We start from the raw sequence: 26508 nt of genomic DNA, 5'->3' as shown, positions 1-26508 counted from the left end.
AAAATTAACATTGCTAAAGCCGAACTCATTGTCTTCCCTCTTTCCAGATACTCTTCCCACTTGGATCTCTCCATCACTGTTAACAACACCACCATCTCATCTTTCCACCAACTCCCCTGCCTGGACGTCACCCTCGACTTTATCCTCTCTCTTGCCCCATACATAGGGCAAAGAGGTAAAAGCGAATATGTAATTATTGTATTAGAAATCTTTGTAATATTTGTATTAGAAATCAATATAAATCTATATGTGTAAAAGTGTATTAGAATTAAGGATGACACTGCATATGCTTGAAACTAACATTCACAGCTTAACCAGCTGCTTGTTGTCAAGATTGTATGTTCTAACTATTGTGTTGAGTTGTAATCCTATAGCACCCAAAGGGACTGTCTTAAGTATTTGGTCTGTATGGACATTTCAATATGGATAAGGGCTTATACAATGAAAATAATTTTTATTATGCTAATACTCAAATGATGCAAGACGAGTTCTTTGAATTTGAAATTAAATCAACCAATGACGATGGAGCACCAGGGTGTAACTGATGCATCTGGACTAAGAGATTATATCTTGTGTTTTCTAAGAAATGGGAATGTACGTGTTAGAATATCATAAATAGGTTATTAGTTGTGTAACTTGTAACCCATAAATATCAAGTGTGAAGAATGGGGTGGAAAGCTTTTGGATTGAAGCCAATAAGAGATGTATACTCTCATTTTGTAAGATGGACGTTTTACTTGCTGTTATTATTTATCTTTTATTTTCAAGGTAGCCTTCATTACTTCAGACTTCTTTTCTGGACATTCAGTTATTTCAACATTATTAGCTGGGACTCCTACAACGTGCTGCCGTCATCTCTGTATCTGAATTCTCAGCATTTAGCCAGTTGTAATCCTTGATACCAGTTTCAGCATCACCCAAAAATCCTTGTTTATTGTCTGCAACACTCGGTTCATGTCATTTCCTGCATTCTCTGGTTCAAACCTGCTCAAATAAATATTATATGTTTTCATCATATCTCGGCCTACGTAGCTTATTATTTTTTTTATATAGGAAAGATTATTGTATTGGAGGCATAGGGAAAAACACTAATGGAGAGGTTAAATATGTCAGTCTGTCACGGTTGGCTTACAGGAAATTGATCCCTAGGCTCTGCTGAGCATTGCTAGGCCCACCCACGGGTGCAGAGTCTAACAGGCAGGTGGTTTTCACTAGGAACCCCCGCAAGGAGGTATGGCCTTAGCTGCACCATACCTGCAGGTTGCGGTCCCGTGAGTGAGTGTACAGCAGAACAATGTGGGGGAGCCAGGTGAAGTGGATGGAGACGATGGAGTCCACAGACAAGTGGTATAGATACAGGCACAACAATAATATAGGCTGATGGTCAGCAGCCGATGAGTCATTAGGAGAATAGGTGCTCTGCGGTATAACAACGAGAGGACAGAGGCTGTCACTATGAAGTACTCTGGAGATGGAAGTACTGGAGCAGCAATAGTTCAACACAGCCAGAGGCTGAAGGCTGATTGGAGTGGTGGAGGTAATTCGTAGTAACTGCTGATGAGTCACAGGTGTAACAGCGGCTCTGAGTGGTTGCGATGAGAGAACCGGAGCTGTCACGATGAAGTACACTGGAGATAGTAAGAGAGGTACTGGAGCAGCGATGGTTCAGCACAGGCCACGAACTGTGAGCAGACTGGAACACAGGCAAACCACAAGGAGAACAGGAACCAGAACCACAGGCTGCAGTAAGTGAGCTTGAAGAACAGGCATCAGACAGGTGAATCTAGGAGGTTTAAATAGTGCTCCAGAAGTGCTTAGCCAATGAAAAAGAGGGAGGAGGTCCTGAAGTGCAATAGGCTTGCACCTGCACAGATCTGAATATAGCTGAATGAATGAACTGAAGAGTGTCTGATGCTGGGACATGGCAGTTTCCAGATGAATGGAATGCAGGTAACGGGACAGGTACTATCTGCGGGACCGGAGCATTACACAGTCAAGACTGAGATCAGCATGGCTGAATTAGTGGGCTTTAGATTGGAGGATATAGGGCCAAGTGGACAAAATGGTTGAAATCTAAAAAAGTGGGTAAAATCGAATGTGAAGGTGAATTGTCTTTTTTAAATGGTAAAATAAATCCTTGTCCTATAAAAAATATCACTAAATGTTGTTAATTACCCACCACATTATGTAAGAGAATGAAAGGAGTATGGCTATGGATGCAGGGAAATGATGGATGCAGGACACCTGTGCAATATAATGTCATGTATAATGGCTTTTTATTTTCTTTAACCATTTTATATATGTTCACTTGATATCTATGTCCCATTAAGGCTTTGATAAATATCCTTGTAGTCTATGTAATCACTGACAGCTTCTGCTTCCATGTATGGTTCTAACGTCAGTAACTTGATATCGCTAACCACTCCTACTGGTGCTGCTTTGACAAATCAGCCGCTTGCCAACAAGTGTCAACTGTGCACCACCCTAGTGCCCCTAGTTGTTGGAGGGTGTTGCTGCCACTACCAGGGTCCTTAACCAGAACCTAGAATAATTTGCACGTGGGTAGTGTATTTTACTGTGTACTCTAGATGAGGTCAGGGGACCTATTATGTCCATAACTACTCAATGAAAAGTTTTCCCGACTGACATGGACCTGAGGGGAGAGTGAGCACAAGACTACACGCATCACAGGACATATAGATCTATATAGTTCTATTCATCAAACTTGACATTCATCAAATAATTCTCCATTTGCAGCAATTACAGATATGAAGCTGTTTGGCATTCTGGTTGTCAGTTTTTGAAGAGTGGTAACCTTTCTGGTTAAGTACTCCGAGCACTCTGCGTAAATCTCCCTCTTTACTTTCACCAAAACAGATCCATATCCACCGTCATGCTGACAAAAGGCATCAAGTAGTCCTCCAGCATCCTTTTATTTGCTCTATATCTCATGATTCCTAGTGAATTCAGGAAGCGACAACCGAAGTATAAAAACCAAATGTCTTTATTCAGGCAAAATATATGAACAAGTGATTCAGTTCGTGGAACATGCAGATTTCAGGTAGCAGGATAAACAGGAATACTCCAATACACAATTATGAACAGGTGTGATGAATGGCAGGAATAGTCCACTGAAATAACAGGTTCCAAGCAATGACAAATACAGTTTGGATGCAGGAATAAGTATATTGCGTTACCTAATTGCCAGGAGGCACGAGGCAGTGAAGGGAAGCAAACAGAGTAGCTGAGTCTAGTGACCAGGCAGAGATCAGGGCAACAGGAGTTTAAGCAATATCCAGTATCCAGGCAGAGTTCAGGGTCACAAGCGAACAAGCATAATCCAGAAATCAGGCAGAGGTCACAACGGGAGCTCAAACAGCAGAAGAACAAAACGGGAACAGGGAGAAACAAACAGCAGCAAGGGATAAACGAAGAACTGCACAGAGCACAGATTAAGGCAGGTATTTGAAGCTGTGAGACAGGTGCAGTTCTAATCAGGTAAGGAGATTAACTCCTACAGGCATGGTGTAAAGTTCAGGGGCAGAACAGCAGCTCCTCTGGTGGATTTGAGGTACTGCTGCCACATACACAAAATAGGCAGAGTCATAACATAGCCCCCCCTTTTAGGAGCAGATTTCAGACGCTCCATACAAGCTCCCATCAGGATTTTCTCCTCTTCTTTTTCTTTTTTATAGGATCTCCCTGGAAAAGAGAAAACCCAATTCTTCAAGAGCAAAAGAAGAATTGACAAGTTTGTCCACTAAGTCTCTAGTATCTTCAATAAATTCACTCTCAGAGTCTGAGTCCCAGCCTAGGGTTGGGTTAGGACCTTATATTTTGTCACAAGATGGTGATATGCCCATAACTCGAGCCACCAAGGTTGATGTTTGTTGTGACTGAAGTGGCATAGAGAGGGTTTATTCCTTCTTGTTATCTGCCTCTCTAGGTGACACAGACTGCTTGATTGAAGAGACATTCATAGCAGATTTATGGACAAGTGCAAGAACTGACACACAGTCTGATATGGGCACAGAGAAACCCTGATCAGATGACTTGACTGTAGATGGAAAATATTTCTGGCAGACTGCATTAACAAAGTCTGTGGTGTTGTGGGTAATGGGATCATCAGAATCAAGAAGGGAGAAAGCCCAAGTCTGTGGCTCCCCTCTGAAACTCATGATAATAGTACCAACCTGGTTAAATTGGTCAGAGAATTATACTGAAGATTCTTCAAATTGTTTGATGCAGAGTTGAAGAACTAAAGAAAATTGTTTCAGGTCTCCATCAAAGTAGACTGGAGAAGGGTCTGAAGACTCAGAAGAGGCCTCTGGATGATCTGGCTGGACAGCACACTCTGAATGTTCTGTAAAAGCTGCATGAAACACAGTACTACCAGTGGGCATTGTACTCAGGATAATGAAAAGAGCAGTTGTTAAAAGCTTATTGTGACAGGACGGACCGCGTATGTCACCCTGTCTGTTGTTCCTGGGAACCGACTGGGCTTACATTGCCACTGTCCCCTTTTTGTTATCCAAGATGCGCCCTGATCCTGTCTGAAAGTAAATGTGATCTGCATTTGTCACTCTAGCATTTGTGCCAGATCTTTGTGTCACCTCCCTCCTTTGTCTGGTAGTAATAATGGGCCGTAGTTCTCTCCCCAACTCTTCAACTTCAATCTCCTCTTCAGATTAACTGTCTCTATTCACTGTCACTGATTCTATCTCTGACCACTCAGCTATAGACTCCCAGTCCCCTCACTGTATCAGAGTCCTCACCTTACGTGGTCACCATCTCGCACTTATAAGTGTCTTCACTTCTGCTGTTTTCTTTTCACAGCATTTATTACATAGGAGGAGAACTGATCCTCTATCTCCCTCTTATCCAGGTCTCTTCAACAAGTATGGAGGAGAAATCGCTGCTCTGTAACTTGTAAAAGTTATTTTTCTGCACTTTCTCTACTCTCTGTCTCATCTTGCAGCACTTGCACACAAATCTAACCTATGTTTGTGGCAGAATTCTGCTCAATGGTAATATATCAAGACAAACCTAAATTCACAGAGTCATAGTGAGGTTCTGCCAATTGTACCGGTGATAGTCCTCCAGCGCACATATAAAGAAGAAAATAATAGAATTATGTATTATTCTGTTAGGCTCACAGATATAGGGAACAATGCATGATCACCTGTCTTTTTCTGAACAATCAGCATTGAGGCTCCTTCCGATACACTTATATAGATTACCAGTGTTCTCCAAATTTGTGCAAGTTAACAGAAATCCTCTGATGGTTTTTCACACCACATAGACTTTATTCTAAGTAATAATAATTATCATAGTGCATTATTACATTTAACAGTATATATCAGAAAGATTCCTACTGCTGATTGTTCTGACAAGACAGGTGACCAAGAATTGTTCACTTTGTTTTTGAGTCTAACAGAACAATACACACTTCTATTATTTCCTTTTTTAATTGTGCCCCGGAGGACTAATACTATTTCATTGATTACAAGTGGAGAGACTTTGGGGAAAAAAGAACTGAGTGTACATAAGGACTTTTCACAGGTTGGAATATATTTCTTATAATTGTACTGGTGCAAAATATTTATTACACTCACAAGCAATTGGAATCCAGATTCCTGAACTAGACAGCCATGAAGGAGTATTCTTTTGATTTTCTTTCCCTGATTTTTGCCCTTAAACATTCTCACTAAACAAATGACCACAGTCTAAAACCTTTACATAGTTTATACAAAACAAAAACCACTCCAAACACAGCACAAATACTAAGCAGTACAATAAACACAATTTTAGTAGTAGGAATTTTGTCTGTCAGTAATTGCAATGGCACACTCCAATTCTGGAACCAAATGTCACAGGATGGACATATAACATTAATATGCTCTGATGTCAGATTACATTTACTGGCAGACAACCATAATTGTAAAAATGAGAATTCAAATGTTTAAAAGATAAATATAAAATCATTAGGTACTTAGCTGCAGAATACAATTTGATTGTTGAGTGTCTTGACCTGAGGAGCCCTGTTGCTAGATAGCGCTGTTGAAGTCGTACTTATAAAATATATATATATATGCGGGATGAGACCGGCATTTCCAGAAAGGGGAAAAGGGGTTTCATGGCAGTCGTCACAGACTACTACAGCAACCTCTATCCCCCTAAGTCTACTGACACAGATGGGGCTGTTCCTGTCATGTATCACTAATACTATTGATCCTGCAGGTAAAGAGGTCATGCATACCACCTTGGCATTGGGGGAATCTGCCATTAGATATTTTAGGCCGGGTAGGACCCTGGGCAGTGACGGTCTCCCAGCGGATCTCTATGTAGCTCTGTGGGACCTCATTGGCCTGTACCTGCTATAGCTGTACGAGGAGATGGTGGTGGAGGGCAAAATGCCTCCTACTCTGAGAGGGACTGATTACGATGTATTGTGCTAAAAAGTATGAATGATTATGTTTCACAGTGTACTGTGTATTTATTATTATTATTAATTTTTATTTATAGGGCGCCACAAGGTGTCCGTGGCACCGTACAGTGACAAAAACGAATTACAATACAAGGTGAGACAGCACAGTACAGTAAACATAAAGCACAGTAACTCAGTAAGCTCAATGCACAGCTAGTGAGGGCGGGGGAGTATTCGCAAATGACGGGGCCAAAAAGGAGGGCGCGGAAGACAGGGAGATCCCCAGAGGGGGAGGAGGGCCCTCGAGGAGGAGGGCAAAGTAGCTGGAGAGCAGAGTTAGAAGTGGTGGAAACAGGAGGAGAGATGGCCCTGCTCAGAGGAGCGTACAATCTAAGGGGCGGGGTGGGAAGTGCACTGTGTACACTTCAATGTAATGTAATGTATTGCATGTTTTTTATACCTTTATACAAATAAAGATACTTTTTCAATCAAAAACTCTCTATTGTAACTCTGTAACCTAAAATCTAATATTAAGTAAATCTCTTTTTATTGCAAAATCTACACTTGAATGAACAATATTGATTTATTTTGAGAAAGGAATTCAACACATGGGGCCTACGTCAGAGATTTTCTCAACTTTCTGCAAATAGATTTACAGTTTTTGGCCTATCAACAGAGAGTGGGATCAAAATGATGTTTGTATTTATTTGTTGAAAGGCTGAAAACTGCACATGCTGGAAGTTGCTGATAGAATTCTGGGACATATAATATAAAATCTGGTTCAGAAAAATGTTTTCCAATTGTTCAACTGTGGAGTTGATTGTAAAAGTGTAAGATTAATGTAGTTTCATGTGCAAATTTTTCATGCTGTCACAAATCTAATATTAATTAATTTATATAAATATAGCAAATATAAATATCTGATTTAAATATGCCAATTGGGAAAGCTGTATTGATTGATGTGAAATTTACATTTTCAGACCTGTGTAATGTGTAAATTTGAAATTAATGTGTAAAATGTATATTGTTACATCATATGAATAGACTGTGGCTTAAAATAGCACTGTATGTTTAATAAGCAGTTTAAGAATTATAATATTATATAAGGATTTGTTTTCTTACAGATTAAGAGGTTTTTTTTAAATATAAAAGAGAATTATATTCTGTCTGTTGTAAGATAAATGAGCTGGTCTGTTTATTTCAGTTAATATGTAAATTGACAGTTGAAAAAACAGTTCTTTGTTTAAAAAGTTAAACATGTGGAAGATCTGGATGTAAATGTATCAAGCTGAGAGTTTTCTGGCGGGTTTGAAAAGTGGAGATGTTGCCTATAGCAACCAATCAGATTCTAGTTGTCATTTTGTAGAATGTACTAAATAAATGATAGCTAGAATCTGATTGGTTTTACAAACCCGCTGAAAAACTCTCAGCTTGATACATTTACCCACTTAAGTGTGTTAAAAGCAGTTTGTCTTCACATAGAGGTGAGCTGATTTGTATGTAGAGAAAGGTATTGTTCACCCAAAACTAATGTTTTTTCTTGGTCAATTAGTGAAGTTGGGCCTGATTCACTCAGGAAAGTTAAGCAAAAAATTGAGTAAGTTTTCTTACTCAAGTTTTCTGGACAATATCATGTTACAATGCAAGGGGTGCAAATGAGTTTATTTTGCACATAATACTGTCTGTTTTTTCATGTAGCACACAAATACTTGATAGCTTATTTGTACACTGAAATTTAATGTTGATCTAGGACATGTCCTACCCCAACTATAAATCTGCCATCACTTTTTAAATTTACATCCCCTCCAATGCAACATGCTTTTGCCTTTCTCACTTAATTTTGCTTAACTTCCTTAATGAATCGGACCGTTCATGTTTAGTCTTAAATTAACATAGTTTTACGAACATATCTGATAGAACCATTTTCTAAGATTTTAAATTGTTTATTTAAAACTTATTATTAAGAAATTAGACTAAACGTTACTGTCTATTTCAATATTAATTGTGCATTTTCTTATGGGAAAATTATCTTACACACCAAAGTATCTAACATGTGTTTGTGGATACTACAAAAGGACAGTTGCAGATAGATTAGTTTCAAGGTGTGAAGTGATTGCAATGTAAATTATTTTGTTTGTATGCTAAGCTAATTAACATTAACCTATTTATTCTTTGTTTCCAAGAAATCCAAAAAGGGAGGGACCCAATGCCATTTATATGTTCTTTCTACAAACTAGGCATTAATTAAATTCTTTAAACAAGTTCCAATATATATTGTAATGAAAGTTTATGCTGTATTTATATATTAGTTTGAAGCATATAGTTCAAATTGTTTACAATTTACTGATTATATTTTATTATTTATTTCTCTTTTCTCTCACTTCCTCTAGGATGCGAATCAAATATTAACGACTATTATAACTTTGAAATGTTTTGTTAATTTTCTACTAGGGATTAATTAATAGAAGTAAACTATATGCTGAATTTGAGCATATGTCTGTATCCATAGAATTTATATTTTAGTACAATGTAAATAACCACTGATATAAGTACATTTGCTAGAAAACTGGATATGTATTATTGGATATGTTTTTAGTTTTGCATAAATAATTTTGTTCATCTAATTGGTTTTAAGATTTGAGCAAAATTATGCAGATATATTGGTGACATCCCAGATATGGATTCATATAAATATATGAGATGTATGAATACAGTGTAGTAGTGTAATTTTAGAGATATATTGATAGAACTATTATCTGAGCAAAGCCTATGAGTCAGTGTATTAATGAGTAATAAAAGGAAAAGACTAATTAAATATAAATATATATATATATTCTTATTTTATGTAAGTTGGTGATTTGTCAAAAGCAGGTATAGTAACAGATATGTTTTAGAATTAACCAAATTGAAAACTGAAATAATTATGAATATTTGTTACTGACGGGCAGCACAGTGGCCTAGTGGTTAGCACTTCTGCCTCACAGCACTGGGGCCATGAGTTCAATTCCCAACCATGGCCTTATCTGTGAGGAGTTTGTATGTTCTCCCTGTGTTTGCGTGGGGTTGCGCCAGTTACCTCCCACACTCCAAAAACATACTGGTAGGTTAATTTGCTGCTCTCAAAAATTGACCCTAGTCTCTGTCTGTCTGTGTGTGAGTGTGTGTCTATATTAGGGAATTTAGACTGTAAGCTCCAATGGGGCAGGGACTGATGTGAATGAGTTCTCTGTACAGCGCTGCGGAATTAGTGGCGCTATATAAATAAATGATGATGATGACGATGATAATAATTAAACTAATTATGGTGTAATAACCTTCTGTAGCCAATAGGGGCACTCTAACAGCTTAACTGAGGTTTGATTTATATGGTTTAGACATTTTTATTTCAACTCTCTACTGACGGACCTGGGAATTTAGTTTACCAGCAGAGAGTGGTGAGGGGACACATAGGGTAAGAACACTTGGTTCTTTATTATGTAATAAAATAATGACTCCCAGGGGCAGGTGCAGATGTATGAAATGGAATAGAGATGAAATAATATGGCTATTGGAACAGAAAGTGGCTAAAATGTCAATATTTAATATTGCCACAAACAGTAATAATGAAATAACAGGAATAACCAGCGCACTGGGTAACAATATATTCTTAAATATGTTCAATGAGAATGTACAAATGATTAAATAAAAAGTCCAGTAATCCTCTATACACAGAGATGTAGGCAGATGGCAATATAAACCACTCACAGTCATACAGTGTATAAATACAAATTGTTTGAATAAATCAATGCTCCGCTAGTAGTAGTAGTAGATAGTACTAGTAGTAGTGGTCTATTGGAATCTATCTCCTTCATAAAGTGCTTTTGTTATATTACTGATGACTGCTTTACCTGTGTGGCAGTGAATCCTGGAGACCTTTTTTAAATAATGTATTTTTATTGCGATTTTCACAAGAAACAAGAAAACAAATAATAAACATCCTCTCTATCCCATTGTGTATATAACAAGATTGTGTGAACTGCGTAATCAGGTATATCATGCAATATATGCAATCTCTGTATTATAGCACCGCATCATCATCTATTTATTTTAGGGATGTGCACCGGCGACTTTTGAGGTCTCGTGTTTTGTGTTTTGGATCCGGATTTTCGTTATTTTTGAGGTTCGGATTTGTCTCGCAAAACACTTGACGAAAGGTCTCGGTTCGGATTTAAGGTTTTGGATTCGGATTTTTTTTGAAAAAAACATAAAAAGTTTAAAAATCAAGTTTTTGGGCTTATTTTCACTCCTAGGCTATTATTAACCTCAATAACATTCAATAACAAGCATTTCCACTAATTTACAGTGTATTCTGAACACCTCACAATATAGTTATTAGTCCAAAACGTTGCAACAAGGTATCTTTCTGGACTGCGTAGAGGAGTGGGTCACCACAATATATATTAAAAACCCTGAACTTTTATGATTCGCACCAATAAATGTACCTGGACTGCGTAGAGGAGTGGGTCACCACAATATATATTAAAAACCCTGAACTTTTATGATTCGCACCAATAAATGTACCTGGACTGCGTAGAGGAGTGGGTCACCACAATATCTTAAAAACCCCGAACTTTTATGAATCGCACCAATAAATGTACCTGGACTGCGTAGAGGAGTGGGTCACCACAATATCTTAAAAACCCTGAACTTTTATGAATCGCACCAATAAATGTACCTGGACTGCGTAGAGGAGTGGGTCACCACAATATATATTAAAAACCCTGAACTTTTATGATTCGCACCAATAAATGTACCTGGACTGCGTAGAGGAGTGGGTCACCACAATATATTAAAAACCCTGAACTTTTATGATTCGCACCAATAAATGTACCTGGACTGCGTAGAGGAGTGGGTCACCACAATATATATTAAAAACCCTGAACTTTTATGATTCGCACCAATAAATGTACCTGGACTGCGTAGAGGAGTGGGTCACCACAATATATTAAAAACCCTGAACTTTTATGATTCGCACCAATAATTGTACCAGGACTGCGTAGAGGAGTGGGTCACCACAATATATTAAAAACCCTGAACTTTTATGATTCGCACCAATAAATGTACCTGGACTGCGTAGAGGAGTGGGTCACCACAATATCTTAAAAACCCTGAACTTTTATGATTCGCACCAATAAATGTACCTGGACTGCGTAGAGGAGTGGGTCACCACAATATATATTAAAAACCCTGAACTTTTATGATTCGCACCAATAAATGTACCTGGACTGCGTAGAGGAGTGGGTCACCACAATATCTTAAAAACCCTGAACTTTTATGATTCGCACCAATAAATGTACCTGGACTGCGTAGAGGAGTGGGTCACCACAATATATATTAAAAACCCTGAACTTTTATGATTCGCACCAATAAATGTACCTGGACTGCGTAGAGGAGTGGGCACTGGGCACCACAATAAAATATATAAAAAACCTTCAACAGATCTGCATTACACTACACATACGGCTGCTCCTCCATCCTCTCCATCATATACATGTTGGAGTTTTAGCGTGTGACAACCTCTTGTTTTTGATAATGTCAGTGCATTTTGAATATTTTTCAATTAGGCCCCACAACACTGAATGTACTTTATCTATGATACGCAATACGCATCTATCTATCTTGACTGCGTAGTGTGGTGGCCCCGGTACACAATTTGGTACCGAGGCCACAATATAATTAAAAAACCCTCCACGTGTCAGAATTCCACCAAACAAGTATCTGGACTGCATAGTGGGGTGGCCCCGGTACCCAATTTGATACCGGGGCCACAATACCTCCTCCAAACATGGTACAGACAATTCGTCATTGAGATCCCAGACAGACAGGGTCAAAGTGTTATTGTTTGACTTTGTAAACCCAAAAAACTGTCCCTGTTGCACATAGTCGTGCAATGAAGACTGACTTTTTCATTTAAAGGCACGATCTTTCAAGTGTAGTGTTTGTAAGTCTAAGTCATATTATACTTTTGGTAAAATTGGTTTATTTTGTTCCTCTTTATGGTAATTAGTAATAGAATTAAAGTATGAAATAGAATTAAAGTATGAAATAGAATTAAAGTATGAAATAGAATTAAAGTATGAAATAGAATTAAAGTATGAAATAGAGTGGTATAGAGTTGTAGTGTGGTATAGATAGAGTGGTCCACACAATATAATAATAAAACCCTCAACTTGTCTGAATTCCACCAAACAAGTATCTGGACTGCGTAGTGTGGTGGCCCCGGTACACAATTTGGTACCGAGGCCACAATATAATTAAAAAATTGGGCATCAACTGTCACCGTTGTTTAATATCTGATACACCTAAATATGGACTGCACAGTGGAGTGGCCCCGGTAGTAAATTTGGTGCCGGGGCCACAATACCTCCTCCAACTTCCAAGTGTAGTGTTTATAAAGACAGACAGCGTCGAAGTGTTATTAGTTGACTTTCTTAACCCTAAAATTGTCCCTGTTGCAAATATTCGTGCAATGGACAGTTACTTTTTTATTGAAAGACTCAAGCTGTCAAGTGTAGTGTTTATAAAATATAAACAACAATACAGTAGTTTTAGAGCACGTCAATACCTCTTGTTTTAAATTATGACACGGCATTTTACTTTTGGTTTAATTTCTTGTATTTTTTTAAATTTGGTTTTACTTTTTGAACATGGCAAACGACTGTTGATTGGTCATATAATGCAAAAAAAAAAGGTCCAAGATGGAATTGTCCTTGGGCCCTCACACCCACCCTTATGTTGTTTAAATAGGACATGCACACTTTAACAAACCAATCATTTCAGCGACAGGGCCTACCAAACAACTTTGGCTGAAATGATTGGTTTGTTTGGGCCCCCACACCAAAAAAGCTATTCATCTCTCCCTGTACAGACTAAACAGGCTCTACTGAGGCAAGATGTCGTCCTCATCCTCAACCTCTGATTCCTCTCCCCCTACAGTGTGTACTTCCTCCTCATCACACATTATCAATTCGTCCCCGCTGGACTCTACAACCACAGGTCCCTCTGTAGTATCTGGAGGGCAGTGCTGTACTTCATTGAGGAATTGATTATTCATTTTTATAAACATCATTTTTTCAACGTTATGAGGAAGCAACCTCCTTCGCCGCTCACTGACCAGGTTCCCCGCTGCACTAAAAACTCTTTCCGAGTACACACTGGAGGGGGGACAACTCAGGTAAAATAGAGCCAGTTTGTACAGGGGCTTCCAAACTGCCTTTTTTTCCTGCCAGTAACAATATGGACTGTCTGACATGTCTACTTGGATGGTGTCAGCAAAGTAATCATCCACAATTTTTTCTATTGTGACAGCATCCAATGCAGCGAGAGTAGACATGTCTGCAATGGTTGGCAGGTCTTTCAGTCCGGACCAGATGTTATCAGCATCCCCGCCAGTGCCTCTTTTGGGAAAACTGAGCTTTTTCCTCGCAGCCATAGATGTGGAAGAAAATGAGGGTGGAGCTGTTGGCATGTCACGGTCCTCTTCAGAGGACAATCTCCTGACCAGCAGGTCTTTGCACCGCTGTAGACTTGTGTCCGCCGGAAACAGAGACACAACATACGCTTTAAACCGAGGATCGAGCACGGTGGCCAGAATGTATTCCTCTGACTTTAAAAGAGTGACCACCCTCGGATCCTGGCAAAGCGTACGAAGGGCTACATCCACAAGAGCTACATGCTTGGTGTAATCGCAATGGCTTACCAGCTCCTCCCTCACTTTCTCCAGCTGCTTCTGCAACAGCCTGATCAGGGGAATGACCTGACTCAAGCTGGCAGTGTCGGAACTGACTTCTCGTGTGGCAAGTTCAAATGGCTGCAGAACCTTGCACAACACGGAAATCAGTCTCCACTGCGCTTGACTGAGGCGCATCCCCACTCCTTTGCCTATGTCGTAGGTGGCTGTGTAGGCCTGAATGGCCTTTTGCTGCTCCTCCATCCTCTGCAGCATATAGAGGGTGGAGTTCCAGCGCATCACAACCTCTTGTTTGAGGTGATGGCAGGGCAGGTTCATGCTTTTTTGATGTGCCTCTAGTCTGCGGTAGGCACTGGCTGAATGCCGAAAGTGTCCAGCAATTTTGCGCGCCACCGCAAGCATCTCCTGCACACCCCTGTCACTCTTGAGGTAATGCTGCACCACCAAATTAATGGTGTGGGCAAAACATGGGACGTGCTGGAAATTGCCCATATTTAATGCCCGCACAATGTTACTGGCATTGTCTGACACCACAAATCCCCATGAGAGTCTAAGTGGGGTAAGCCACTGGGAGATAATTTCCCTCATTTTCTCTAATATGTTGTCAGCGTTGTGCCTCTTATTAAAGCCTGTAATGCACAATGTTGCCTGCCTTTGCATGAGCAGCCATTTTGTAGATGCTGCTACTGATGCAGCTGTTGCTGTTGCTGCGGAAGGGAATGCATCTACCCAGTGGGCTGTCACAGTCATATAGTCCTTCGTTTGCCCAGAACCACTTGTCCACATGTCCGTGGTTAAGTGGACAGTGGGTACAACCGCATTTTTAAGAGCACTGAGGACACTTGATCGTACTTCTCTGTACATTTTTGGTATCGCCTGCCTAGTGAAGTGGAATCTCGAGGGGATTTGGTACCGGGGACACAATACCTCCATCAACCCTCTAAATCCCACTCCACTGATGGCGGACACCGGGCGCACGTCTAACACCAACATTGCAGTTACAGCCGCAGTTATACGCTTTGCAATAGGGTGACTACTATCGTATTTTGTGGTCATGGCAAACGACTGTTGGACGGTCAATTGTTTTGTGAAAGACTTAGCGGTCTTACGACTTCCCCTCTGGGAAGATGACCGACTAACAGCAGCAACAGCAGCAGTGGCAGTAGTAGGCGTACCGCTGCAGGATTCCTCGGATGAATCCCGTATTGAGGAGGACTCAGTCTGGCTGCTGACTTGGGCTGCAGGACTGAATCTGATGGAGATTGTGGAGGAAGTTGACGAGGAGGGTGTTGCTGGTGTGTATCCAACTGGACCACGGGATTTAGGTGTCCCTGTACCGATGAGGGTCCTAGCCCCAGTTCCTGAACTAACCACTGAACTATGAAGGTTATTCAGGTGACGTATAAGGGAGGATGTTCCTAGGTGGGCAAGATCCTTACCCCTGCTTATTTGAGCTTTACATAAGCTACATATGGCCATACATTGGTTGTCTGGATTTGGATAAAAATAACTCCAGACCGAAGAGGTGCATTTTTTGGTCTTCTGACCAGGCATGACGATGGGCTTTTTCATCCCATGGACATCAGCTGTTTCCCCCCCTGGTGCCTCATTTACAATAACCACATCACCATCCTCATCATCAAGTTCCTCCACAGCGCCAGCTACATCATCAATAGCCTCCTCCCGAGCCACCTCTTCCCGTACAGTGATGGGAAGGTCAGGCTTGACAACCACCAACACCCTTGGACTCGCCTTGGGGATTTGTGATAATTTCTCTTTAGAAGGCAGAGTTGTTTGCTGTTTTGTTGCTGACAGCATAACTCTCTTCAATTTTTTGTAGGGGGGGGGAGGAGGAGGAGGGCTAAGATCCGTGGGTGAAGCTGAACCACTAGTCATGAACACGGGCCAGGGCCTAAGCCGTTCCTTGCCACTCCGTGTCGTAAATGGCATATTGGCAACTTTACGTTTCTCCTCAGATGATTTAAAGTTTCTCTTTTTGCTACTTTTTCTTAACTTGGGCTTTTTGGATTTTACATGCCCGGTACTACGAGATTGGGCATCGGGCTTGGAAGACGACGTTGATGGCATTTCATCGTCTATGTCATGACTAGTGGCAGCAGCTTCAGCATTAGGAGGAAGTGGGTCTTGATCTTTCCCTACTTTATCCTCCAAATTTTTGGTCTCCATTATATGTAGCACAAGATACTGCAGAATGTGTGAACTTGGTAATATTGCAGTACCAATGGCCTTATACTGCTGGATTGGTTTTGCAAATTTGGTTATAATTATTATATATTTTTTTTTTTTTTAATTTTTAATTTTTTTTTACTTTTTTTTTTTTTAAAAAAACTTGGGAATAGTGGGGAAAAAACTATGCCCTTAGAAGCACAGAGCACAGGACACAGCACCACTGGACTGAACAGGACACGGCACAGGACCCAGCAGCACTACGGAACTCAGCAGGACAGAGCACAGGACACAGCACCACTGGACTGATACTGCAGAATGTGTGAACTTGGTAATATTGCAGTACCAATGGACTTATACTGCTGGATTGGTTTTGCAAATTTGGTTATAATTATTATATATTTATTTTTTTTTTTAAATTTTTTATTTTTTTTTACTTTTTTTTTATTTTTTAAAAACTTGGGAATAATGGGGAAATAACTATGCCCTTAGAAGCACAGAGCACAGGACACAGCACCACTGGACTGAACAGGACACGGCACAGGACCCAGCAGCACTACGGAACTCAGCAGGACAGAGCACAGGACACAGCACCACTGGACTGATACTGCAGAATGTGTGAACTTGGTAATATTGCAGTACCAATGGACTTATACTGCTGGATTGGTTTTGCAAATTTGGTTATAATTATTATATATTTTTTTTTTTTTTTAAATTTTTTATTTTTTTTTACTTTTTTTTTATTTTTTAAAAACTTGGGAATAATGGGGAAATAACTATGCCCTTAGAAGCACAGAGCACAGGACACAGCACCACTGGACTGAACAGGACACGGCACAGGACCCAGCAGCACTACGGAACTCAGCAGGACAGAGCACAGGACACAGCACCACTGGACTGATACTGCAGAATGTGTGAACTTGGTAATATTGCAGTACCAATGGACTTATACTGCTGGATTGGTTTTGCAAATTTGGTTATAATTATTATATATATTTTTTTTTTTTTAAATTTTTTATTTTTTTTTACTTTTTTTTTATTTTTTAAAAACTTGGGAATAATGGGGAAATAACTATGCCCTTAGAAGCACAGAGCACAGGACACAGCACCACTGGACTGAACAAGACACAGCACAGGACCCAGCAGCACCACTGACCTCAGAAGGACAGAGCACAGCACACAGCACCACTGGACTGATACTGCAGAACACAGCACAGCACAGCACAGCACAGCACAGCACAGCACTGCACTGCACAGCACAGCACAGCACAGAACTAAACAGCACAGAACTAAACAGCACAGAACTAAACAGCACAGAACTAAACAGCACAGAACTAAACAGCACAGAGGACCACCTAACACACCCTCCCTCTACCCTGATCAATGCCCGAGTGAAGATGGCGGCGACTAGCGGGGAATTTATAGGATCCGAGTATCGCGAGATCCGACAACGGGATTATGAGTCAGAGCCTCAGTTTCACTTTTGAATTTGGCGCCAATACCCGGATCTGTCTCGGATCCGACTCGGATCCGCAACGTTCGGGTGGGCTCGGATTTCATAAATCCGAGTGCGCTCATCCCTAATTTATTTATATAGCGCCACTATTTCCGCAGTGCTGTACAGAGAACTCATTCACATCAGTCCCTGCCCCATTGGAGCTTACAGCAGTGCCGTAACTAGAAATTTTGTTGCCCTAGGCGAGACAGGGCACCGGCGCCCCCCATCTAAGTGGGAGTGGCATTTGACAAGTGGGCGTGGCTAACACTTTAGTGAAAGAATTGTTATATGCACACACACACACACACACACACACACACAGTGGTATATTTCAAAAATATATAGCAATAGGTATTGTTATATTTTATGCAGTTAAGTTAATATGTGTAGGTTTAAGTGAGTTTAATATATTGTGATCTGTTTCATGGGGAGGTGGGAAAGAGAGAGAGAGAGGAGAGAAAGGGGAGAGAGAGAGAGAGATTCACATTCACTTACAAGACTTTGAAGCTTCAACCCTTAAGTCCTGCAGTGGAACGCATGTGCGTTCCACTGCAGGATTTTAGGGTTGAAGCTTCAAAGTCTTGTAAGTGAATGTGAATGTCTCTCTCTCTCTCTGTCACGGATCAATGTAGAAATACAGCTAAGGAGCCATGGATAGGTGAAAAAACAAACAATGTTCATTGCTGGAGAGTATGAACAGTTGATGACATAATAGCTTGCAGAATTTACCAGATATACAGCAGTTGCAGGTAAATGGGAGGTGAGGAAATATTCCAGGCAGCATGCACAGGGAAATGCACAGATAAGTCCCAGGTTCACATAAGGAACAGGTCAGCAGGTTGTATGTTGAAATAGATCTCCAGCAGCATAAATCCAGGAGCACAAACAGGAGGAAGTGACCACAGAGAATAACCTCAGGATGTGACAACAGGATATGACAACAATAACCAGCAATGTGTGCTGGGAGTGGCAGGTATATATAAGGGAAATGAGAACACACCCAGGTGCATGAGATAATTGGAGAATGGGTTAACCCCTAATGCAAACATGAAAGGCACAATAGCAGCACCTCTGGTGATCAGAGGTACTGCTGCAAATACACACTAATAAAGTCAAATAGTACAGGAGGCAGGAGCTGCCAGGCAAAGCAGTATGCACTGCAAGGGGCTTGCAGGCAGATCCTGACAGTACCCCCCCCCATTAGGACAGATTCCAGACGCCCGGTTACCAAAAATATCTAAATTCGTCGGAATCATAGTCCACAATAGGGGGCCCGGCAGAAAAGTCCTCGTCCATGGGCAGAAAGGCAAAGGAGACCATGCCAGATGGAAGCAGAAGCACTGCAGAACTTCCTTTCTTTTTATGTCCTACCCTTTTACGAGAACTCTTTAGGATTGAGACCTAAACCAACTGGGAGGAGCACAATGGTATCTCTTGGCCAGGAGAGATAGGTGGTATTGCTGACAATGCAGAGGCCCCGCAAGATGGCATAGCGGGAGGAGTTACAAACTTGCTGATTACTGCCTCAGAAAAGAATTGTAAGTCGGATAAGATGGGATGATCCATCTCAATAAATGGGTTTGCCCATTCCAAAGCCTCTCCCCTAAAATGGGATATTAGGAATAGTACCTGTCTCTTAGGGCTACTAACAAGGCTTGGTACGGAGGGGATCTGTGAAGCAAAAAATCTCAGAAGGGCATTAAATTGGGAAGGATGCCCCTCAAAGAAAGGTGATGGTTCAGACTTGGCACCCTCGGTAACAGATGGTTTGGACTTGGCAGCAGGCTTGGCAGCAGGCCCGGACTGGGTGGCAGGCTTGGCAGCAGGTCCGGACTGGGCGGCAGGCTTGGCAGCAGGCCCGGACTGGCCGGCAGGCTTGACAACAGGCCCGGACTGGGCGGCAGGCTTGACAGCAGGCCCGGACTGGGCGGCAGGCTTGACAGCAGGCCCGGACTGGGCGGCAGGCTTGGCAGCAGGCCCGGACTGGGCAGCAGGCTTGGCAGCAGGCCCGGACTGGGCAGCAGGCTTGGCTGCAGGCCCGGACTGGACGGCAGGCTTGGCAGGGACAGCACTGAGAGAAGCCTCGGGGCAGACAACACTGTGAGAAGCCTCGGGGCAGACAGCACTGTGAGAAGACTCGGGGCAGACAGCACTGTGAGAAGCCACGGGGCAGACAACACGGTGAGAAGCCACAGGGCAGACAGCACTGTGAGAAGCCACGGGGCAGACAGCACTGCGAGAAGCCACAGAGCAGACAGCGCTGTGAGAAGCCTCAAAGCAGACAGCACCAAGTGGTAACTTGGGCTGAACCGCATAGAGTGGCGACTCGGGCTGAACCGCATAGAGTGGCAACTCAGGCTGAACCGCATGGACAGGCAACTCGGGCTGAACCACATGGACAGGCAACTCGGGCTGAACCGCATGGACAGGCAACTCGGGCTAAACCGCATGGACAGGCAACTCGGGCTGAACCGCATGGACAGGCAACTCGGGCTGAACCGCATGGACAGGCAACTCGGGCTGAACCGCATAGACAGGCAACTCGGGCTGAACCGCATAGACAGGCAACTCGGGCTGAACCGCATAGACAGGCAACTCGGGCTAAACCGCATGGACAGGTAACTCTTCTGGAGCAGACTGGAGGGACAGGACCCCACTCTGTAGCAGGCTTTAAGGGCAGCGCCCCCTCTGGAGCAGGCTTTAAGGGCAGCGCCCCCTCTGGAGCAGACTGTAGCTCAGGAAGAGAGACAGCGGCTGAAGACTCGGAACTGGAGACAGCGGCTGAAGACTCGGAACTGGAGACAGCGGCTGAAGACTCGGAACTGGAGACAGCGGCTGAAGACTCGGAACTGAACACCATGGCAGCAGAAGAAGACTCAGGACCGGACACAGTGGCAGCAGACTCGGGACCGGACACAGTGGCAGCAGATTTGGGACCGGACACAGTGGCAGCAGACTCGGGACCGGACACAGTGGCAGCAGACTCGGGACCGGACACAGTGGCAGCAGACTCGGGACCGGACACAGTGGCAGCAGACTCGGGACCGGACACAGTAGCAGCAGACTCGGGACCGCACACAGTGGCAGCAGACTCGGGACCGCACACAGTGGCAGCAGACTCGGGACCGGACACAGTGGCAGCAGACTCGGGACCGGACACAGTGGCAGCAGACTCGGGACCGGACACAGTGGCAGGAGACTCGGGACTGGACACAGTGGCAGCAGGCTCACGACCGGACACAGTGGCAGCAGGCTCACGACCGGACACAGTGGTAGCAGGCTCAGGCCGAGCACAGTGGCAGGACTGGACACAGTGGCAGGAGACTCAGGACCGGACACAGTGGCAGGAGACTCAGAGCAAGAGGCAGATGATGGCACCTCGGAGCAAGAGGCAGATGATGGCACCTCGCAACAGGAGACAGAGGCTGGCACCTCGCAACAGGAGACAGAGGCTGGCATTTTGCAACAGGAGACAGAGGCTGGCACCTCACAACAGGAGACAGAGGGAGTTGGTGCCTCAGGACAGGCGGCTGGAGCTGGCGCCTCAGGACAGGCGGCTGGAGCTGGCGCCTCAAGACAGGCGGCTGGAGCTGGCTGATTGGGTCTCTTCCCAGAGAACAGAAATGGTGGAGCATAAACAAATTTGTAATGCCGAGAGGAAACAACAGGGAATGGTTCAGTAAGCTGACGTGGTCTACGGATGGGACAGTCCTGCAAGAAATGTGCATTGCTGGCACAGTAGAGACACAACCACAACCAATTTTATTATTCTGCGACGCTGTTTCTCTTCGGTCAGATGGGGGCGTGGACCACCTGTGAACTTGTAATTTGTTACCCCATAGTTCTTAGAAAACAGCAAATTTGTAGAAGCACTTTTAAGAGGTGCTGTTTGCACAGGTTCATCAGCAGAGAAGGTGGATTGAGACAGATCAGCAGCTTCTGAATTAGGAGAGACAGAATGTGACAGTCTCCTGAGTGGGTCCAAAAGCAAAGTAGAAAATTTAGCCAGCTGGGAGCGTAGCAGGATAATGTCCATCTGTAAAGTTTGTAGCAGTGGCAATTCCAAGATTGGTGAAACAGACATGTTGCAGAAAACAAATGAAAAATTGATTGCAGAGAAAAGGTCCCAGAAATAGAACAAAACTTTCACCTGACTCCTAAGCTGTTTTGTTGGCTGGTTATACTGTCACGGATCAATGTAGAAATACAGATACAGCATAACCACCAGACACAGCCTAAGTCCCCCCAGATACAGCATAGCACCCCAGACATAGCCTAAGTCCCCCCTGACACAGCCTAAGTCCCCCCCAGACATATCCGAACCACCCTCAGATACAGCATAACCCCCCCAGACACAGCCTAAGTCCCCCCAGACACAGCCTAGCCCCCTCAGATACAGCATAACCCCCCAGACACAGCCTAAGTACCCCCAGACACAGCCTAGCCCCCTCAGATACAGCATAACCCCCCAGTCACAGCCTAAGTTCCCCCAGACACAGCCTAACCCCCCAAACACAGCCTATGTCCCCTCTGACACAGCCTAAGTCCCCCCCTGACACAGCCTAAGTCCCCCCCAGACACAGCCTAACCCCCTCAGATACAGCATAACCCCCCAGAAACAGCCTAAGTCCCCCCAGACACAGCCTAGCACCGCTCAGATACAGCATAACCCCCCAGACACAGCCTAAGTCCCCCAGACACAGGCTAGCCCCCCTCATATACAGCATAACTACCAGACACAGCCTAAGTCCCCCCAGACACAGCCTAATCCCCCTCAGATACAGCATAACCCCCCAGACACAGCCTAAGTCCCCCCTGACAAAGCCAAAGTCCCCCCCTCGACACAGCCTAAGTCCCCCCAGACACAGCCTAGCCCCCCTCAGATACAGCATAACCCCCAGACACAGCCTTAGTCCCCCCAGAGACAGCCTAATCCCTCTCAGATACAGCATAGCACCCCAGACATAGCCTTAGTCCCCCCTGACACAGCCTAAGTCCCCCCCCTGACACAGCCTAAGTCCCCCCTGACACAGCCTAAGTCCCCCCAGACACAGTCTAAATCCACCCCAGACACAGCCTAAATCCCTCCTGACACAGCCTAACCCCCCCCCACCCACATACAGCATAAACCCCGCCCCAGGCACAACATAAGACCCCCTGACACAGCATACTTACCTAAGCTGTGCTGTGTTAGCAATGGAGCTCCTCCTCCTTGCTCTGCCAGCTGCTGGGACAGTGTATGATAATGTCGCACACTGTCTGGGGACTGGGAGCTGCTGATAGCTCTCAGCTCGATTCCTCCTCCATAGCCCGCCCCCTGCAAAAAAAAATTGCGGGTGCGCACGAGCCACCTGCTGGGGGACTTTTTTTCTGTTTTTTTTTAAACAATCATTTAAAAAAAATATTTTATCTGACTGCGGGCCCCGGGCCCCCAGAACAGGCTGGGCCCCGGTAATTTATTCCCGCCTCACCCCCTTCTCGGTGCTCTCACTTAAATATTGCCTGTCAGCCTTGAAGGAGAGGTGGAGGAAGAGCAGACATCTGGAGGTCATGGTGTACAGTGTGTACACAGAAATCAGCAGGCTGATCGGGATTGGTTTTTTTTCATGTCCTTGAAAAATCGCTCATCCTTTATTCTTGCTATACTGTGTACCTAGCTAATGACTGTGCTTGTAGCAGCCTTATCTCTCATTTAATTATTCAGCCACTCATTAATCAGCATTCTATTGTGCAGTCAGCAGCCTGGCTATTGTTTGCACAGTTACATAACCACAGGAGGTCCTGCTAGTCCTCATAGTAATTAACTAACAAGCTGTATTGAAAGTTAAGAGGGTTTTGTGTTCTCAGCCCTCTGTTTTTCTCAGGGTTCACTTATTCCGTTGGGGAGCTAATTTGCTCATTCCGCCTACACTGCTACCTCTAGGCTTATAATTCCCAAATCTATCTCTCCTCCTTTGACCTCTCCCCTTCTGTACTATCTGGTGTAACCAACTGTCCCTCTCTTATCTCCACCTGGATGTCCCAACACTATTATTATTATTATTATTATCGTTTATTTGTTAGGCGCCACAAGGTTTCCGCAGCGCCAAACATGGTATAAACAGTAGACTATACAGGGTAAAACAGTACAGGACAATAAACACAAAGTACCAGTACTTCAGAAACTCCAAGCAGGCAGATACAGTAGAGACGGAGCAGAAGAACAGGTATGGAGACAGGAGGGAAGAGGGCCCTGCTCATTCGAGCTTACATCCTAAGGGAGGGTAAACAAAGTCAGGCACAAAAGGGAGCCAGTGAAGCAACGGGGAGAGAGGAAAGGAGCCAGGGGAGAAACAGAAGGGTGAGTGGTTAAGTGGATGGTTGGTAGGCCTTAAGGAACAGGTGAGTTTTAAGTGCCCGCTTGAAGGAGCACAGATTGGGTGAGAGACGAATGGAGTGAGGGAGGTCATTCCAGTGAAGGGGTGCAGCACGGGAGAAGTCTTGGATTCTAGAGTGGGAAGAGGTGATCAGAGTGGAGGAGAGGCGGCGATCATTGGCCGAGCGCAGGGAGCGGGCGGGAGTGTGAATGGAGAGGAGGCTAGAGATGTAAGGGGCAGTAGACTGAGAGAGAGCCTTGTAAGTGGTGGTGAGGAGTTTGAAAAGGATTCTGTAGGGGAAGGGGAGCCAGTGTAAGGAAAGACAGAGAGGGGAGGCAGAGGAGGAGCGGCGTGAGAGGAAGATGAGTCTTGCAGCCGCATTGAGTATAGAGCGGAGGGGGGAGAGACGGGAGTGGGGGAGGCCAGTAAGGAGGAGGTTGCAGTAGTCGAGACGGGAGATGATGAGGGCATGGATGATAGTTTTGGTGGCATCTTGAGAGAGGAAGGGACGGATGCGGGCAATGTTACGGAGTTGGAAGCGACAGACTTGGGCAAGGGATTGAATGTGGGGGGCAAAAGAGAGAGAGGAGTCGAGAGTGACACCTAGGCAGCGGAGTTGGGTGACAGAGGAGATAGTGGAGTTGTTAACAACGATAGAGAGGTCATGGTGAGAAGGGAGCCTGGGTGGGGGAAAGACAATGAGTTCGGTTTTGGAGATGTTAATTTTAAGAAAGCGAGAGGACATCCAGGATGAGATGGCTGAGAGGCAGTCAGTTACACGAGAGAGGAGGGAGGAGGAAAGATCAGGAGAAGAGATGTAGAGTTGAATATCATCAGCATATAGGTGATACTGAAGACCGAAAGAGGAGATGAGAGCCCCAAGGGAGGAAGTATAGAGCGAAAAGAGTAAAGGGCCAAGAACAGAGCCCTGAGGGACTCCAACAGGGAGAGGGGAGGGGGTGGAGGAAGAACCAGACGTGGATACGGAGAAGGAGCGATTAGCAAGGTATGAGGTGAACCAGGCATGGACAGAGCCAGAGAGGCCGAGTGAAAGAAGAGTTTGCAGTAGGAGGGGATGGTCCACGGTGTCGAAGGCTGCGGAGAGGTCAAGGAGGATGAGTATGGAGTAGTGACCCTTGGATTTGGCTGATAGGAGATCATCGGTAACTTTAGCCAGGGCTGTTTCAGTGGAGTGGAGGGGGCGGTAGCCGGATTGGAGAGGGTCAAGGAGGGAGTTGTCAGAGAGGTGTCTGGTGAGGCGGCTGCAGACAATCCGCTCAAGTAATTTGGAGGCATATGGGAGAAGAGAGATAGGGCGGTAGTTAGCAAGAGAGGTGGGGTCAAGATTGGGTTTCTTAAGGATAGGGGAGATAAGAGCATGTTTGAATGAGGATGGGACAACGCCAGAGGAGAGTGATAGGTTGAAGAGGTGTGCGAGGTAGGAGCAGGCAGTAGGAGAGAGAGAGCGAAGGAGGTGGGAGGGGATGGGATCAAGAGGACAGGTAGAGGGTGGAGAGGAAAGAATAAGGGAGCGAACTTCTTCACCTGATGTGGGGATGAAGGAGGACCACAGCTGGTTAATGGCGGGAGGTGAAGCGGTGATGGGGGGAGAGTGGTGGGAGGAGGAGATGTTGCGTCTGATGGCTTCAATTTTGGAGGAGAAAAAGGAGGCGAAGTCAGACGCAGAGAGGGAAGGCGGGACAGTGGGAGGGGGGGGAGAGGAGGGAGTTGAATGTGGCAAAGAGGCGGCGGGGGTTGGAGGACTGAGAAGAGATGAGCGACTTGAAGAAGGATTGTTTAGCGAGGGACAGGGCAGAGCAGAAAGAGGAGAGGATGAATTTGAAGTGAAGGAAGTCAGCCAGGGAACGAGATTTCCTCCAGAGGCGTTCAGCTGTACGAGAGCACTTTTGGAGGGAGCGGGTGAGTTTGGAGTGCCAGGGTTGGGGAGTAAGGCGACGACGGCGGATAGAAGAGGCCGGGGCGACGGTGTCCAGGACAGTAGTGAGGGATTGGTTGTAGAGAGAGGACGCCTGATCTGGGCAGGCCAGAGAGGGAAGGGGTGATAGGAGAGTTTCAAGAGAGGCAGAGAAGGAGATGGGGTCAATAGCGTCAAGGTTGCGCCTGGTGAGGGTGGCTTTAGGCGAGGTGGGAGAAGGGAAGGAGGACAGAGAGAAGGAGAGGAGATGGTGGTCAGAGAGTGGGAAGGGAGAGTTGGAGAAGTCAGAGAGATCACAGAGGTTAGAGAAGACAAGGTCGAGGGACCTACAGTTTAAAAGCAGACTTTTAATCTTTCCTTCTCAAAGAGACACCT

The sequence above is a fragment of the Mixophyes fleayi genome, chromosome 3, assembly GCF_038048845.1.
Source record: "Mixophyes fleayi isolate aMixFle1 chromosome 3, aMixFle1.hap1, whole genome shotgun sequence".
NCBI lineage: Eukaryota > Metazoa > Chordata > Amphibia > Anura > Limnodynastidae > Mixophyes > Mixophyes fleayi.
Note: the sequence above shows the minus strand (reverse complement) of the source record.